The sequence below is a fragment of the Dicentrarchus labrax genome, unplaced genomic scaffold, assembly GCF_905237075.1.
Source record: "Dicentrarchus labrax unplaced genomic scaffold, dlabrax2021, whole genome shotgun sequence".
In the NCBI taxonomy this organism is placed as follows: domain Eukaryota; kingdom Metazoa; phylum Chordata; class Actinopteri; family Moronidae; genus Dicentrarchus; species Dicentrarchus labrax.
The window spans coordinates 4675828-4693606 of NW_026136708.1; the positions used below are offsets into that span (position 1 = coordinate 4675828).

The following is a 17779-nucleotide window of genomic DNA, read 5'->3' on the forward strand; positions in this document are numbered from 1 at the left end:
CCCGTTGTCCAGAATTTGGAAAGCTTGCGTTTGAGCAGGCTGGTGAGTCGGCGCGGGCGTCTGCGTGAGGGCTGCTCTTGCCCGTTTCCGTAGTGTAGTGGTTATCACGTTCGCTTCACACGCGAAAGGTCCCCGGTTCGAAACCGGGCGGAAACAGTCTTCTCTGCTCTTTAATCTGATTATTGGAATCAAACTCTACTCAGTATCAAAATCAAACTATACTCCGTCAAGTAAGCAGACGGACGCAAAAAGGGGCAAAGTCAAGGTAACCATACCCTCAGCATGACGCAAGCACACGCTTGCTGCACCTGTGCTACTTTACTTTTTTCCGCTAAAAGATCGGCAGGCGGTAGAGAAGTAGTGTCTCCCCGTCAGGGAATTGAAGCCCGGTCTTCAGCGTGACAGGCGGAGATACTGTCCACTATACTAACGAGGACTGGCGCATTGCCAGGTTTGGCGTGTCGACGCACTGGTGGCGCTGTTCCCGGCGTTTGCAGGGAAGAGGCATACAGGGAGGCATTGAAGCTGAAGGACGGTGACACGTTTTTGCTGATTTTCAGCTGGCGTTCTCAGCTCTCACTAGAGGTGCGCTCTTCCTGAAATCCCCAACCATCTCCACTGTCTTTTGAGCGTGGAGCTCCAAGTTGTTCTGTCCGCAGCCGGTCACCAGATGGTCAAGCTCCCACCTGTAGGCGGCCTCATCCCCACCACAGATGAGCCCAATGAGGGTGGTGTCGTCCGCAATCTTCAGGCAATTGACGGATTGACGACTGGAGTCGGCAGCTGTTGGTGTACTGGCAGAGGAGCGGAGGGGAAAGGACGCAGCCTCGAGGGAAAGCGCTAATGACGGATGGAGTCTAGGAGGATGGTGTAAGAACTGTCGCTTTGTCTTTCAAATCCACAGCAGAACTCATTCAGGTCGTTTGCCTGGCGCAAGTCGTTAGCGGGTTGGGGGTTTTAGGTTTGCACTTGGTGATCCGTCTGAGACCTCTCCACACATGTTCTCCTCTCTGGTCGGGCATTTCACAAGCCGTCTGTGTTTGGGGACTTCATGGATTGGGTTACCTTTGTCAAAGTCGCAGAGGACGACGACTGCCGAGTCCGGGTTTCTCCGCTCCGTAGACAATATCTTCTAGACAAGCTTGCGCTGTGCATCCTGCACGTTGGGCTGCGGTGGAACGTATGCACAGACCAGAACAAAGGACGCAAACTCACGGGGAAGTAGAGAGCTTCGATCCAGCCACTTCAGCAACCAGTGATGGGTTGCTGCTATGCATGGGTAGAAAGTCTTAACAAAAAACACACCCTTACCCTGCAAAATTAACAGGTTTTCTGGCGTTAGAAAGGTTTTCAGTTCAGTGTACAGTTGATTTTAACTGCGCACGTGCACACGCACGGGCCAGAGCTGCCAGTGGTTCCCGTAGTTTAGTGGTGATCACGTTCGCCCAACACAGCATTTACTGTCACTCAAATCCATGAAAGGGGAACTTTTTCTGAATCCAGTTTAAAATGTCTCATCCCATCTCTCCAGGTCAAAAACGAACACATCGTCCGGAATTTGAAAAGCTTGCATATGAGCGGGCTGGTGCGTGGTCACGCGCGTCTGCGTGAGTGCTGCCCTTGCCCGTTTCCGTAGTGTAGTGGTCATCACGTTCGCCTAACACGCGAAAGGTCCCCGGTTCGAAACCGGGCGGAAACAGCCACCTTTATTGGCGTTTACACTGAATCAAAAAGCCAACTTCTAGGTAAACCGGGCAAAAATGAAACTGTACGAAATGCTAGAAAACAACAGGAGAAAAAGTAGAGCCCTGTGCGCACTATAAAATTAAGCTTGACAGTTGAGACTACAGGCAGGGACTGGCTGCTTCTCCCCTACAGTAAGGGATTTAGTCACTCTTCCTACCTCTAACTTCACTTTGACTTGGAGCACATTGCCTGTTTCTGCTTCGAAGATGTTCTGTCTTTTTTCCTTCTGCTCACCTGCTGAAGGCTTCTTTGTTGTTGCTGCTGTTGCTTTCACTCTGGTAAAAGCAGGGCTGGAACCAAGCTAGAGTCAACCTTTCTCAACAAATGGCTAGGTTGACCATCGAGGACTGTTTCTAATATAATAGTCATTCATGGTTCCTGTGCGTACAGCATTTACTGTCACTCAAATCCATGAAACGGGAACTTTTTGCTTAATCCAGTTTAAAATGTCTCATCCCATCTCTCCAGGTCAAAAACAAACCCGTTGTCCAGAATTTGGAAAGCTTGCGTTTGAGCAGGCTGGTGAGTCGGCGCGGGCGTCTGCGTGAGGGCTGCTCTTGCCCGTTTCCGTAGTGTAGTGGTTATCACGTTCGCTTCACACGCGAAAGGTCCCCGGTTCGAAACCGGGCGGAAACAGTCTTCTCTGCTCTTTAATCTGATTATTGGAATCAAACTCTACTCAGTATCAAAATCAAACTATACTCCGTCAAGTAAGCAGACGGACGCAAAAAGGGGCAAAGTCAAGGTAACCATACCCTCAGCATGACGCAAGCACACGCTTGCTGCACCTGTGCTACTTTACTTTTTTCCGCTAAAAGATCGGCAGGCGGTAGAGAAGTAGTGTCTCCCCGTCAGGGAATTGAAGCCCGGTCTTCAGCGTGACAGGCGGAGATACTGTCCACTATACTAACGAGGACTGGCGCATTGCCAGGTTTGGCGTGTCGACGCACTGGTGGCGCTGTTCCCGGCGTTTGCAGGGAAGAGGCATACAGGGAGGCATTGAAGCTGAAGGACGGTGACACGTTTTTGCTGATTTTCAGCTGGCGTTCTCAGCTCTCACTAGAGGTGCGCTCTTCCTGAAATCCCCAACCATCTCCACTGTCTTTTGAGCGTGGAGCTCCAAGTTGTTCTGTCCGCAGCCGGTCACCAGATGGTCAAGCTCCCACCTGTAGGCGGCCTCATCCCCACCACAGATGAGCCCAATGAGGGTGGTGTCGTCCGCAATCTTCAGGCAATTGACGACTGGAGTCGGCAGCTGTTGGTGTACTGGCAGAGGAGCGGAGGGGAAAGGACGCAGCCTCGAGGGAAAGCGCTAATGACGGATGGAGTCTAGGAGGATGGTGTAAGAACTGTCGCTTTGTCTTTCAAATCCACAGCAGAACTCATTCAGGTCGTTTGCCTGGCGCAAGTCGTTAGCGGGTTGGGGGTTTTAGGTTTGCACTTGGTGATCCGTCTGAGACCTCTCCACACATGTTCTCCTCTCTGGTCGGGCATTTCACAAGCCGTCTGTGTTTGGGGACTTCATGGATTGGGTTACCTTTGTCAAAGTCGCAGAGGACGACGACTGCCGAGTCCGGGTTTCTCCGCTCCGTAGACAATATCTTCTAGACAAGCTTGCGCTGTGCATCCTGCACGTTGGGCTGCGGTGGAACGTATGCACAGACCAGAACAAAGGACGCAAACTCACGGGGGAAGTAGAGAGCTTCGATCCAGCCACTTCAGCAACCAGTGATGGGTTGCTGCTATGCATGGGTAGAAAGTCTTAACAAAAAACACACCCTTACCCTGCAAAATTAACAGGTTTTCTGGCGTTAGAAAGGTTTTCAGTTCAGTGTACAGTTGATTTTAACTGCGCACGTGCACACGCACGGGCCAGAGCTGCCAGTGGTTCCCGTAGTTTAGTGGTGATCACGTTCGCCCAACACAGCATTTACTGTCACTCAAATCCATGAAAGGGGAACTTTTTCTGAATCCAGTTTAAAATGTCTCATCCCATCTCTCCAGGTCAAAAACGAACACATCGTCCGAATTTGAAAAGCTTGCATATGAGCGGGCTGGTGCGTGGTCACGCGCGTCTGCGTGAGTGCTGCCCTTGCCCGTTTCCGTAGTGTAGTGGTCATCACGTTCGCCTAACACGCGAAAGGTCCCCGGTTCGAAACCGGGCGGAAACAGCCACCTTTATTGGCGTTTACACTGAATCAAAAAGCCAACTTCTAGGTAAACCGGGCAAAAATGAAACTGTACGAAATGCTAGAAAACAACAGGAGAAAAAGTAGAGCCCTGTGCGCACTATAAAATTAAGCTTGACAGTTGAGACTACAGGCAGGGACTGGCTGCTTCTCCCCCTACAGTGAGGGATTTAGTCACTCTTCCTACCTCTAACTTCACTTTGACTTGGAGCACATTGCCTGTTTCTGCTTCGAAGATGTTCTGTCTTTTTTCCTTCTGCTCACCTGCTGAAGGCTTCTTTGTTGTTGCTGCTGTTGCTTTCACTCTGGTAAAAGCAGGGCTGGAACCAAGCTAGAGTCAACCTTTCTCAACAAATGGCTAGGTTGACCATCGAGGACTGTTTCTAATATAATAGTCATTCATGGTTCCTGTGCGTACAGCATTTACTGTCACTCAAATCCATGAAACGGGAACTTTTTGCTTAATCCAGTTTAAAATGTCTCATCCCATCTCTCCAGGTCAAAAACAAACCCGTTGTCCAGAATTTGGAAAGCTTGCGTTTGAGCAGGCTGGTGAGTCGGCGCGGGCGTCTGCGTGAGGGCTGCTCTTGCCCGTTTCCGTAGTGTAGTGGTTATCACGTTCGCTTCACACGCGAAAGGTCCCCGGTTCGAAACCGGGCGGAAACAGTCTTCTCTGCTCTTTAATCTGATTATTGGAATCAAACTCTACTCAGTATCAAAATCAAACTATACTCCATCAAGTAAGCAGACGGGGGCAAAGTCAAGGTAACCATACCCTCAGCATGACGCAAGCACACGCTTGCTGCACCTGTGCTACTTTACTTTTTTTCCGCTAAAAGATCGGCAGGCGGTAGAGAAGTAGTGTCTCCCCGTCAGGGAATTGAAGCCCGGTCTTGAGCGTGACAGGCGGAGATACTGTCCACTATACTAACAAGGACTGGCGCATTGCCAGGTTTGGCGTGTCGACGCACTGGTGGCGCTGTTCCCGGCGTTTGCAGGGAAGAGGCATACAGGGAGGCATTGAAGCTGAAGGACGGTGACACGTTTTTGCTGATTTTCAGCTGGCGTTCTCAGCTCTCACTAGAGGTGCGCTCTTCCTGAAATCCCCAACCATCTCCACTGTCTTTTGAGCGTGGAGCTCCAAGTTGTTCTGTCCGCAGCCGGTCACCAGATGGTCAAGCTCCCACCTGTAGGCGGCCTCATCCCCACCACAGATGAGCCCAATGAGGGTGGTGTCGTCCGCAATCTTCAGGCAATTGACGGATTGACGACTGGAGTCGGCAGCTGTTGGTGTACTGGCAGAGGAGCGGAGGGGAAAGGACGCAGCCTCGAGGGAAAGCGCTAATGACAGATGGAGTCTAGGAGGATGGTGTAAGAACTGTCGCTTTGTCTTTCAAATCCACAGCAGAACTCATTCAGGTCGTTTGCCTGGCGCAAGTCGTTAGCGGGTTGGGGGGTTTTAGGTTTGCACTTGGTGATCCGTCTGAGACCTCTCCACACATGTTCTCCTCTCTGGTCGGGCATTTCACAAGCCGTCTGTGTTTGGGGACTTCATGGATTGGGTTACCTTTGTCAAAGTCGCAGAGGACGACGACTGCCGAGTCCGGGTTTCTCCGCTCCGTAGACAATATCTTCTAGACAAGCTTGCGCTGTGCATCCTGCACGTTGGGCTGCGGTGGAACGTATGCACAGACCAGAACAAAGGACGCAAACTCACGGGGGAAGTAGAGAGCTTCGATCCAGCCACTTCAGCAACCAGTGATGGGTTGCTGCTATGCATGGGTAGAAAGTCTTAACAAAAAACACACCCTTACCCTGCAAAATTAACAGGTTTTCTGGCGTTAGAAAGGTTTTCAGTTCAGTGTACAGTTGATTTTAACTGCGCACGTGCACACGCACGGGCCAGAGCTGCCAGTGGTTCCCGTAGTTTAGTGGTGATCACGTTCGCCCAACACAGCATTTACTGTCACTCAAATCCATGAAAGGGGAACTTTTTTCTGAATCCAGTTTAAAATGTCTCATCCCATCTCTCCAGGTCAAAAACGAACACATCGTCCGAATTTGAAAAGCTTGCATATGAGCGGGCTGGTGCGTGGTCACGCGCGTCTGCGTGAGTGCTGCCCTTGCCCGTTTCCGTAGTGTAGTGGTCATCACGTTCGCCTAACACGCGAAAGGTCCCCGGTTCGAAACCGGGCGGAAACAGCCACCTTTATTGGCGTTTACACTGAATCAAAAAGCCAACTTCTAGGTAAACCGGGCAAAAATGAAACTGTACGAAATGCTAGAAAACAACAGGAGAAAAAGTAGAGCCCTGTGCGCACTATAAAATTAAGCTTGACAGTTGAGACTACAGGCAGGGACTGGCTGCTTCTCCCCTACAGTGAGGGATTTAGTCACTCTTCCTACCTCTAACTTCACTTTGACTTGGAGCACATTGCCTGTTTCTGCTTCGAAGATGTTCTGTCTTTTTTCCTTCTGCTCACCTGCTGAAGGCTTCTTTGTTGTTGCTGCTGTTGCTTTCACTCTGGTAAAAGCAGGGCTGGAACCAAGCTAGAGTCAACCTTTCTCAACAAATGGCTAGGTTGACCATCGAGGACTGTTTCTAATATAATAGTCATTCATGGTTCCTGTGCGTACAGCATTTACTGTCACTCAAATCCATGAAACGGGAACTTTTTGCTTAATCCAGTTTAAAATGTCTCATCCCATCTCTCCAGGTCAAAAACAAACCCGTTGTCCAGAATTTGGAAAGCTTGCGTTTGAGCAGGCTGGTGAGTCGGCGCGGGCGTCTGCGTGAGGGCTGCTCTTGCCCCTTTCCGTAGTGTAGTGGTTATCACGTTCGCTTCACACGCGAAAGGTCCCCGGTTCGAAACCGGGCGGAAACAGTCTTCTCTGCTCTTTAATCTGATTATTGGAATCAAACTCTACTCAGTATCAAAATCAAACTATACTCCGTCAAGTAAGCAGACGGACGCAAAAAGGGGCAAAGTCAAGGTAACCATACCCTCAGCATGACGCAAGCACACGCTTGCTGCACCTGTGCTACTTTACTTTTTTTCCGCTAAAAGATCGGCAGGCGGTAGAGAAGTAGTGTCTCCCCGTCAGGGAATTGAAGCCCGGTCTTCAGCGTGACAGGCGGAGATACTGTCCACTATACTAACGAGGACTGGCGCATTGCCAGGTTTGGCGTGTCGACGCACTGGTGGCGCTGTTCCCGGCGTTTGCAGGGAAGAGGCATACAGGGAGGCATTGAAGCTGAAGGACGGTGACACGTTTTTGCTGATTTTCAGCTGGCGTTCTCAGCTCTCACTAGAGGTGCGCTCTTCCTGAAATCCCCAACCATCTCCACTGTCTTTTGAGCGTGGAGCTCCAAGTTGTTCTGTCCGCAGCCGGTCACCAGATGGTCAAGCTCCCACCTGTAGGCGGCCTCATCCCCACCACAGATGAGCCCAATGAGGGTGGTGTCGTCCGCAATCTTCAGGCAATTGACGGATTGACGACTGGAGTCGGCAGCTGTTGGTGTACTGGCAGAGGAGCGGAGGGGAAAGGACGCAGCCTCGAGGGAAAGCGCTAATGACAGATGGAGTCTAGGAGGATGGTGTAAGAACTGTCGCTTTGTCTTTCAAATCCACAGCAGAACTCATTCAGGTCGTTTGCCTGGCGCAAGTCGTTAGCGGGTTGGGGGGTTTTAGGTTTGCACTTGGTGAGCCGTCTGAGACCTCTCCACACATGTTCTCCTCTCTGGTCGGGCATTTCACAAGCCGTCTGTGTTTGGGGACTTCATGGATTGGGTTACCTTTGTCAAAGTCGCAGAGGACGACGACTGCCGAGTCCGGGTTTCTCCGCTCCGTAGACAATATCTTCTAGACAAGCTTGCGCTGTGCATCCTGCACGTTGGGCTGCGGTGGAACGTATGCACAGACCAGAACAAAGGACGCAAACTCACGGGGGAAGTAGAGAGCTTCGATCCAGCCACTTCAGCAACCAGTGATGGGTTGCTGCTATGCATGGGTAGAAAGTCTTAACAAAAAACACACCCTTACCCTGCAAAATTAACAGGTTTTCTGGCGTTAGAAAGGTTTTCAGTTCAGTGTACAGTTGATTTTAACTGCGCACGTGCACACGCACGGGCCAGAGCTGCCAGTGGTTCCCGTAGTTTAGTGGTGATCACGTTCGCCCAACACAGCATTTACTGTCACTCAAATCCATGAAAGGGGAACTTTTTTCTGAATCCAGTTTAAAATGTCTCATCCCATCTCTCCAGGTCAAAAACGAACACATCGTCCGGAATTTGAAAAGCTTGCATATGAGCGGGCTGGTGCGTGGTCACGCGCGTCTGCGTGAGTGCTGCCCTTGCCCGTTTCCGTAGTGTAGTGGTCATCACGTTCGCCTAACACGCGAAAGGTCCCCGGTTCGAAACCGGGCGGAAACAGCCACCTTTATTGGCGTTTACACTGAATCAAAAAGCCAACTTCTAGGTAAACCGGGCAAAAATGAAACTGTACGAAATGCTAGAAAACAACAGGAGAAAAAGTAGAGCCCTGTGCGCACTATAAAATTAAGCTTGACAGTTGAGACTACAGGCAGGGACTGGCTGCTTCTCCCCTACAGTGAGGGATTTAGTCACTCTTCCTACCTCTAACTTCACTTTGACTTGGAGCACATTGCCTGTTTCTGCTTCGAAGATGTTCTGTCTTTTTTCCTTCTGCTCACCTGCTGAAGGCTTCTTTGTTGTTGCTGCTGTTGCTTTCACTCTGGTAAAAGCAGGGCTGGAACCAAGCTAGAGTCAACCTTTCTCAACAAATGGCTAGGTTGACCATCGAGGACTGTTTCTAATATAATAGTCATTCATGGTTCCTGTGCGTACAGCATTTACTGTCACTCAAATCCATGAAACGGGAACTTTTTGCTTAATCCAGTTTAAAATGTCTCATCCCATCTCTCCAGGTCAAAAACAAACCCGTTGTCCAGAATTTGGAAAGCTTGCGTTTGAGCAGGCTGGTGAGTCGGCGCGGGCGTCGGCGTGAGGGCTGCTCTTGCCCGTTTCCGTAGTGTAGTGGTTATCACGTTCGCTTCACACGCGAAAGGTCCCCGGTTCGAAACCGGGCGGAAACAGTCTTCTCTGCTCTTTAATCTGATTATTGGAATCAAACTCTACTCAGTATCAAAATCAAACTATACTCCGTCAAGTAAGCAGACGGACGCAAAAAGGGGCAAAGTCAAGGTAACCATACCCTCAGCATGACACAAGCACACGCTTGCTGCACCTGTGCTACTTTACTTTTTTTCCGCTAAAAGATCGGCAGGCGGTAGAGAAGTAGTGTCTCCCCGTCAGGGAATTGAAGCCCGGTCTTCAGCGTGACAGGCGGAGATACTGTCCACTATACTAACGAGGACTGGCGCATTGCCAGGTTTGGCGTGTCGACGCACTGGTGGCGCTGTTCCCGGCGTTTGCAGGGAAGAGGCATACAGGGAGGCATTGAAGCTGAAGGACGGTGACACGTTTTTGCTGATTTTCAGCTGGCGTTCTCAGCTCTCACTAGAGGTGCGCTCTTCCTGAAATCCCCAACCATCTCCACTGTCTTTTGAGCGTGGAGCTCCAAGTTGTTCTGTCCGCAGCCGGTCACCAGATGGTCAAGCTCCCACCTGTAGGCGGCCTCATCCCCACCACAGATGAGCCCAATGAGGGTGGTGTCGTCCGCAATCTTCAGGCAATTGACGGATTGACGACTGGAGTCGGCAGCTGTTGGTGTACTGGCAGAGGAGCGGAGGGGAAAGGACGCAGCCTCGAGGGAAAGCGCTAATGACAGATGGAGTCTAGGAGGATGGTGTAAGAACTGTCGCTTTGTCTTTCAAATCCACAGCAGAACTCATTCAGGTCGTTTGCCTGGCGCAAGTCGTTAGCGGGTTGGGGGGTTTTAGGTTTGCACTTGGTGATCCGTCTGAGACCTCTCCACACATGTTCTCCTCTCTGGTCGGGCATTTCACAAGCCGTCTGTGTTTGGGGACTTCATGGATTGGGTTACCTTTGTCAAAGTCGCAGAGGACGACGACTGCCGAGTCCGGGTTTCTCCGCTCCGTAGACAATATCTTCTAGACAAGCTTGCGCTGTGCATCCTGCACGTTGGGCTGCGGTGGAACGTATGCACAGACCAGAACAAAGGACGCAAACTCACGGGGGAAGTAGAGAGCTTCGATCCAGCCACTTCAGCAACCAGTGATGGGTTGCTGCTATGCATGGGTAGAAAGTCTTAACAAAAAACACACCCTTACCCTGCAAAATTAACAGGTTTTCTGGCGTTAGAAAGGTTTTCAGTTCAGTGTACAGTTGATTTTAACTGCGCACGTGCACACGCACGGGCCAGAGCTGCCAGTGGTTCCCGTAGTTTAGTGGTGATCACGTTCGCCCAACACTGCATTTACTGTCACTCAAATCCATGAAAGGGGAACTTTTTTCTGAATCCAGTTTAAAATGTCTCATCCCATCTCTCCAGGTCAAAAACGAACACATCGTCCGGAATTTGAAAAGCTTGCATATGAGCGGGCTGGTGCGTGGTCACGCGCGTCTGCGTGAGTGCTGCCCTTGCCCGTTTCCGTAGTGTAGTGGTCATCACGTTCGCCTAACACGCGAAAGGTCCCCGGTTCGAAACCGGGCGGAAACAGCCACCTTTATTGGCGTTTACACTGAATCAAAAAGCCAATTTCTAGGTAAACCGGGCAAAAATGAAACTGTACGAAATGCTAGAAAACAACAGGAGAAAAAGTAGAGCCCTGTGCGCACTATAAAATTAAGCTTGACAGTTGAGACTACAGGCAGGGACTGGCTGCTTCTCCCCTACAGTAAGGGATTTAGTCACTCTTCCTACCTCTAACTTCACTTTGACTTGGAGCACATTGCCTGTTTCTGCTTCGAAGATGTTCTGTCTTTTTTCCTTCTGCTCACCTGCTGAAGGCTTCTTTGTTGTTGCTGCTGTTGCTTTCACTCTGGTAAAAGCAGGGCTGGAACCAAGCTAGAGTCAACCTTTCTCAACAAATGTCTAGGTTGACCATCGAGGACTGTTTCTAATATAATAGTCATTCATGGTTCCTGTGCGTACAGCATTTACTGTCACTCAAATCCATGAAACGGGAACTTTTGCTTAATCCAGTTTAAAATGTCTCATCCCATCTCTCCAGGTCAAAAACAAACCCGTTGTCCAGAATTTGGAAAGCTTGCGTTTGAGCAGGCTGGTGAGTCGGCGCAGGCGTCTGCGTGAGGGCTGCTCTTGCCCGTTTCCGTAGTGTAGTGGTTATCACGTTTGCTTCACACGCGAAAGGTCCCCGGTTCGAAACCGGGCGGAAACAGTCTTCTCTGCTCTTTAATCTGATTATTGGAATCAAACTCTACTCAGTATCAAAATCAAACTATACTCCGTCAAGTAAGCAGACGGACGCAAAAAGGGGCAAAGTCAAGGTAACCATACCCTCAGCATGACGCAAGCACACGCTTGCTGCACCTGTGCTACTTTACTTTTTTTCCGCTAAAAGATCGGCAGGCGGTAGAGAAGTAGGGTCTCCCCGTCAGGGAATTGAAGCCCGGTCTTCAGCGTGACAGGCGGAGATACTGTCCACTATACTAACGAGGACTGGCGCATTGCCAGGTTTGGCGTGTCGACGCACTGGTGGCGCTGTTCCCGGCGTTTGCAGGGAAGAGGCATACAGGGAGGCATTGAAGCTGAAGGACGGTGACACGTTTTTGCTGATTTTCAGCTGGCGTTCTCAGCTCTCACTAGAGGTGCGCTCTTCCTGAAATCCCCAACCATCTCCACTGTCTTTTGAGCGTGGAGCTCCAAGTTGTTCTGTCCGCAGCCGGTCACCAGATGGTCAAGCTCCCACCTGTAGGCGGCCTCATCCCCACCACAGATGAGCCCAATGAGGGTGGTGTCGTCCGCAATCTTCAGGCAATTGACGGATTGACGACTGGAGTCGGCAGCTGTTGGTGTACTGGCAGAGGAGCGGAGGGGAAAGGACGCAGCCTCGAGGGAAAGCGCTAATGACAGATGGAGTCTAGGAGGATGGTGTAAGAACTGTCGCTTTGTCTTTCAAATCCACAGCAGAACTCATTCAGGTCGTTTGCCTGGCGCAAGTCGTTAGCGGGTTGGGGGGTTTTAGGTTTGCACTTGGTGAGCCGTCTGAGACCTCTCCACACATGTTCTCCTCTCTGGTCGGGCATTTCACAAGCCGTCTGTGTTTGGGGACTTCATGGATTGGGTTACCTTTGTCAAAGTCGCAGAGGACGACGACTGCCGAGTCCGGGTTTCTCCGCTCCGTAGACAATATCTTCTAGACAAGCTTGCACTGTGCATCCTGCACGTTGGGCTGCGGTGAAACGTATGCACAGACCAGAACAAAGGACGCAAACTCACGGGGGAGTAGAGAGCTTCGATCCAGCCACTTCAGCAACCAGTGATGGGTTGCTGCTATGCATGGGTAGAAAGTCTTAACAAAAAACACACCCTTACCCTGCAAAATTAACAGGTTTTCTGGCGTTAGAAAGGTTTTCAGTTCAGTGTACAGTTGATTTTAACTGCGCACGTGCACACGCACGGGCCAGAGCTGCCAGTGGTTCCCGTAGTTTAGTGGTGATCACGTTCGCCCAACACAGCATTTACCGTCACTCAAATCCATGAAAGGGGAACTTTTTTCTGAATCCAGTTTAAAATGTCTCATCCCATCTGTCCAGGTCAAAAACGAACACATCGTCCGGTATTTGAAAAGCTTGAATATGAGCGGGCCGGTGCGTGGTCACGCGCGTCTGCGTGAGTGCTGCCCTTGCCTGTTTCTGTAGTGTAGTGGTTATCACGTTCGCCTAACACGCGAAAGGTCCCCGGTTCGAAACCGGGCGGAAACAGCCACCTTTATTGGCGTTTACACTGAATCAAAAAGCCAACTTCTAGGTAAACCGGGCAAAAATGAAACTGTACGAAATGCTAGAAAACAACAGGAGAAAAAGTAGAGCCCTGTGCGCACTATAAAATTAAGCTTGACAGTTGAGACTACAGGCAGGGACTGGCTGCTTCTCCCCTACAGTGAGGGATTTAGTCACTCTTCCTACCTCTAACTTCACTTTGACTTGGAGCACTATAAAATTAAGCTGCTGTTATCACAGACTCCAAAGGACTGCGGGAGACTGGCGGTGGCCTAGTCCTGTGTGCTGTAAAAACAATCTGTGTCATTTCCCTCACACATTTAAGTTTCTTATGCTTCGCAATCTGTCTTTACCTGTTGTCTTTGCAGCTAACTGGTAGTACAGACTAAACATTTTCATTAAAATTGTGAATTGCTGTTCATTTGAAATGTAAAAACACTAGTGCTGTCAAACGATTAAAATATTTAATTGTGATTAATCGCATTAATGTCATAGTTAACTCACAATTAATCGCACATTTTTATCTATTCTAAATGTCCCTTGATTTCTTTTTGTCTCATTATTTTTTCTCATTTTAATGCTCTTATCAACATGGAAAAGTGGATTGGCTTGCTTTGTGCAAATGTTGTTTTTATTGAAAACAACATTGGCATATACTGTAGTGTTCAATTTCACACTAACATCATCCATTGTCGCCTGGCTTTGACGAGGGGGCGGAGAATTCGCATCAGCTGTGTGCTTGGCCATCAAGTGGTATTTCAGACTGGACGTGCTGCGATGATAGCTCAGTTCACAACGACAAAACACACAGATCACTTTGGTCTTGTCAATGGAACCATTTGGCAACTTTTTAAAAGTAAACTTTCCATTCAGAATATTATTGCCATCCGTCTCGCGCTCGCCATCCACTCAAAACTTAACGTCTACTACTCTTAAGTGTGTGCGGCATGCCTGTTGTTTTGTTTCCGGTCTAGCTAGATCCAGTGTGGTGTTGTACTTTTTCTAACATTACTAGTTGTTGCAACAGTATATGAAAAAAACTACAAAGTGTGCTAGGCCAAAAAGAACGTTAATCTCGCGATAACAACGCGTTTAACTGATAGCACTAAAAAACACAAATCTTTAAGGCATCTGAAACCAGGTAAACAATATCAGTATATACTAAGAATATCACTGGTCAATCAAAGATGTGGCATGTGAACCTGTATCTAAGCCTCCATGGTATTTTACATGCCAAATCCTTAAATAACAGCTTAAATAAAGCATGCATATAACACAAAACATTTACCATCATTGTTAACATGTTAATTCCTTTGGTTAGTGGGAGAGCAAGACAACACAAACATCAGAATAGACCAGAACACGGCCAAAATAACAAACTAGTTGACAGAGAATTGTAACGGCAGGTGAATTCTGGTGTAAACAGATTCCTCCGTCCGCACTAATGAAGACAAACCTGTTGGTGGAGACACAGCTGTTCTTCCCTGGACTCCTGCTGGTGGTCCTGAAAACACAGGTGACATTTTATCACGTACAGTAAGAGTTTAAAAAAGTCTCTATATGTTTCACTCTTTATGAAACTAGATCCACCTACTTAGTTCAGTGTCAAATTTATATGGAGACAGGTTCAACATCTCTCTCTCCAGCTCCTTGTCCTCCTCCATCACTAGATTAAACAACATTCATTGTGTGTTAGGTACATAAAATGATCATGAAATCAGTATTTGATTATTGTTGTGAACTGACCTAGAGTGCCTGATGTTGAAGTGGAGGCAGTAGATGTAGTGGAGCCTTCTGCAGGTGATGGACAGGACTCAGCCCTTTCCTGCTTGAGGATGTACTGCTGCAGGTTGTACATCTTGCTGTATTTGATGCACTTTGGTCCTAAAATGTAAGCAGCATAACCATCCGCCCTGCTCTCCCAGATCTGCCTCCAGGTGGTTTTGGCCCTTGCAGCAAAGCCGACAATATTGTCACCCTGTGATGCCACTGGTGGAGCAGGCTTCCTGGAGATGACGTAGTTCCTCAGGTCCTGGATTTCCTGGAAGCTCCCGGCATAGTCCAGGAAAGACAGCAGGCTGTCCTTACTGTGTCCCTGTGGGTTGAAGGTCCCGTCTCTCTCCTCCTTGTCTACCTTTTTCATCAGGTAGATGGTGTAGCCAACATCATTTTCTAGGAGCCACTTGGACGATTTTCCCTTGTACTTTCCAAACTGCAGCAGGTACTCTCCCATCACTCAGTCCGACACATCCCCTCCTCGCTGGAAGACCACAGTGAGAGCACTGGTCTTCACTAGGTCATGTTTCTGAGCGGGAGACTTGTCCTGAAGCCCAGGATTTTTTTTTATCCTCATGGCCTCAACAGATGGGTCCTGGGAAGAAGCTGATGGTCTTCTCCATGATTTCTTTTCACTGCAAAAAACAATGCATATTAAGTAATATATAATAATGTTACACAGTAATAGTAGGTAGTATAAGTTATATTGTAATGTAGTAATAATTAAATCCCACTTCACATAAGACTCAGACAGTATCGATCAATGAGGGGAAGCTGTATTTATATAGAGAGATTTCAGTGACACTGTGAAAAATGAAATATGGGGTATAAAATAGAAATATGCTGTAGTATTTACCCATTCAAAATGTACACGGTCAGCTTACTGCCCCAAATATGACTGTAACGTTAGTCAAATGAATGAATGAATGAACTAATAAACTTAGATAATGATGGCAAAAAGAGAGTCAAAGAAAGCAGGATTTTGTATCAGTGACAGAGAGAAACTGAAGACCTGACAGACAGCTCTTCCAGTGTGTACAGTAATAATAATAGCAGCTGTTATAACATATAACGTTGCATACCAAATTTAATGTACTAACGTGAGCTAATGTTACGTTACATTAGCTAACGACAACCCGAGTTAGTGTAAACATTACAACGTTATAAATACAGTATGACCATATATGACTGTGAAACGTGAATTTATGAGTTAAAAAAACAATTGAAAAGTTAACTTGACGACAGATAATTCTAATCCGTCTATGAGAACAAGTGTTTGTAAACTCCTGTCGATGCTCCACTGTATGTCACTCAAAGAAGAAAACAGTCTTCTTACTTCTATCGAGGGGGGAAACAGTGCCACCAAAACCCCGCTTGTGGCCGAAAATATATTACATCTGTAGTGACAAGAACTACCATAGAGAATGAATGGGAAAAGTTAAGGAAGTTAAGGACTAACTGGTCGGACACAGCCATCGTTATTTGTGTTTACAATGAATCAAGAAACCCTTGTCTAAGTAAACGGGCAATAAGTAACACTATACAAAATGCTAGAAAACAACAGGAGAAAAAATAGAGCCCTGCGCACACTATAAACCATAAATTTAAACTTGACAATGGAGACTACAGGCAGGGAATGGGAGCTTCTCCCGTACAGTCAGGGCTTTCATCGCTCTTCCTGTAAGCTTTTTTCTTTTCTCTTAGCAAACAGCAGAGGCTGCTGTTTCTTCACTGTACACAGATCGTTGTTCAGACATTTTTTCCTCTTCAAGACAGTGTTGTTGTTTAATATTTAAGCTTTCCGGCTAGATGGAATTCATTTGATTCTACTATTGTTATTATCATTGTTGTTGTTGTTGTTATCACTTGTCCACTGACATGTTGAATTTGTGTCCTGCACACCCTGTTAATGAATTGATTTCGTTGGACCTGATTTTGGGAGAATTCACATCAGTAAATTCATAAATTAATACAGAACTAAGTTGGTCATCAAATCGTATGTACATAAATAAACGTCTTGAATGTATTCTCACATTCTCAGACACAGACCCTAATCTGACAGAATAACAGAACATTGTTAGTACTTGGATGGGAGACTGCCTGGGAATACCAGGTGCTGTAAGCTTTTTCATTTCTCTTAGCAAACAGCAGAGGCTGCTGCTTCTTCACTGTACACAGAACATTGTTCAGATATTTTCATTTTCAAGAAAGTGTTGTTGTATAATATTTAAGCTTTCCATCTAGATGGAATTCATTTGATTCTACTATTGTTATTATTGTTGTTGTTGTTGTTGTTACCACTTGTCCACTGCAGGATAATATCTAAAGGTAAGGGGCCTTAATATTGGCCTCCATAGTGCATCTGCTGTAGAACTCATTCGAGACAGATAAGCATTCTCGAACTACACCTGAGCCTACTCCCTTTTCAAAAGATTTATTAAGAATTTTAATTTTGATTGGCACTTCTTTGTTTATAACGGCTGCACTCATCAGGTCAGTGAGACAAAACCTTCTTTTCTAACCACAGTGGGATCGTATCATCAAGATTGACAGATTCACTCTCAGGAAATGCTGCCCCTTTGAAAATCTCATTAAAGCTGTCCTCAATCTGGTTATTACTTACATTTAAGCCATTTTCTGATCCAGCATTTGTCTGAGTACTGTCAAGCACATTTCTTGTTTCCTCACTCCATTCGTTATGCTCACTCATAACATACAGTGTTGGGTTCATCAGGTCTTGCAGTTCTTGCACAACAATTGTGTCTGAAAAGTGTGTCTCATCTAAAACCATCAGGACATTTGGTACTAGCTCTTGACTGGTCTGTTGAATGTCATCTGGAGGAGGTTGTTCATCTTCATCAGGTGTATGTTCAGGTGACAAGATGACTATGTCATCTGTTTCATTGGGAGAACTGTGTACTGTATCCAGCTTCCTGGTGCAAAGGTATAGTCTCAGTAGTCTCAACTTAGTTTCTTCATAGAAGTCTTCAATGGTACACTCTTCACCAATCGGCCTGTGATGGATAGCCTGCATGTCAGAGTGAAGACTTTTGAGCTCCAAATACTATGATTTCCCTTCTGTGAAAAACAAGCTCTCAGCCATAGTTTTGATCTCTCGTACTTTTGCATGTCTGTCAAGTTAAACATGCCTCGTCACTCC

General features: G+C 47.6%; 12 non-coding genes across 12 annotated transcripts; all 12 read left to right on the forward strand.

Annotated features, from left to right (window-relative positions):
* Positions 1-83: 83 nt before the first annotated feature.
* trnav-cac (transfer RNA valine (anticodon CAC)) lies at positions 84-156 on the forward strand. The gene has a single exon. It is a non-coding gene; the product is annotated as a tRNA-Val (tRNA).
* Positions 157-1626: 1470 nt separating this feature from the next.
* On the forward strand, positions 1627-1699 carry trnav-aac (transfer RNA valine (anticodon AAC)). The gene has a single exon. It is a non-coding gene; the product is annotated as a tRNA-Val (tRNA).
* A 610-nt stretch (positions 1700-2309) lies between these two features.
* Positions 2310-2382, forward strand: trnav-cac (transfer RNA valine (anticodon CAC)). The gene has a single exon. It is a non-coding gene; the product is annotated as a tRNA-Val (tRNA).
* A 1462-nt stretch (positions 2383-3844) lies between these two features.
* On the forward strand, positions 3845-3917 carry trnav-aac (transfer RNA valine (anticodon AAC)). Its single transcript has one exon. It is a non-coding gene; the product is annotated as a tRNA-Val (tRNA).
* A 611-nt stretch (positions 3918-4528) lies between these two features.
* trnav-cac (transfer RNA valine (anticodon CAC)) lies at positions 4529-4601 on the forward strand. Its single transcript has one exon. It is a non-coding gene; the product is annotated as a tRNA-Val (tRNA).
* A 1463-nt stretch (positions 4602-6064) lies between these two features.
* On the forward strand, positions 6065-6137 carry trnav-aac (transfer RNA valine (anticodon AAC)). The gene has a single exon. It is a non-coding gene; the product is annotated as a tRNA-Val (tRNA).
* A 610-nt stretch (positions 6138-6747) lies between these two features.
* Positions 6748-6820, forward strand: trnav-cac (transfer RNA valine (anticodon CAC)). The gene has a single exon. It is a non-coding gene; the product is annotated as a tRNA-Val (tRNA).
* Positions 6821-8294: 1474 nt separating this feature from the next.
* Positions 8295-8367, forward strand: trnav-aac (transfer RNA valine (anticodon AAC)). Its single transcript has one exon. It is a non-coding gene; the product is annotated as a tRNA-Val (tRNA).
* A 610-nt stretch (positions 8368-8977) lies between these two features.
* Positions 8978-9050, forward strand: trnav-cac (transfer RNA valine (anticodon CAC)). The gene has a single exon. It is a non-coding gene; the product is annotated as a tRNA-Val (tRNA).
* A 1474-nt stretch (positions 9051-10524) lies between these two features.
* On the forward strand, positions 10525-10597 carry trnav-aac (transfer RNA valine (anticodon AAC)). Its single transcript has one exon. It is a non-coding gene; the product is annotated as a tRNA-Val (tRNA).
* A 609-nt stretch (positions 10598-11206) lies between these two features.
* Positions 11207-11279, forward strand: trnav-cac (transfer RNA valine (anticodon CAC)). The gene has a single exon. It is a non-coding gene; the product is annotated as a tRNA-Val (tRNA).
* A 1473-nt stretch (positions 11280-12752) lies between these two features.
* trnav-aac (transfer RNA valine (anticodon AAC)) lies at positions 12753-12825 on the forward strand. The gene has a single exon. It is a non-coding gene; the product is annotated as a tRNA-Val (tRNA).
* The last annotated feature ends 4954 nt before the right edge of the window (positions 12826-17779 follow it).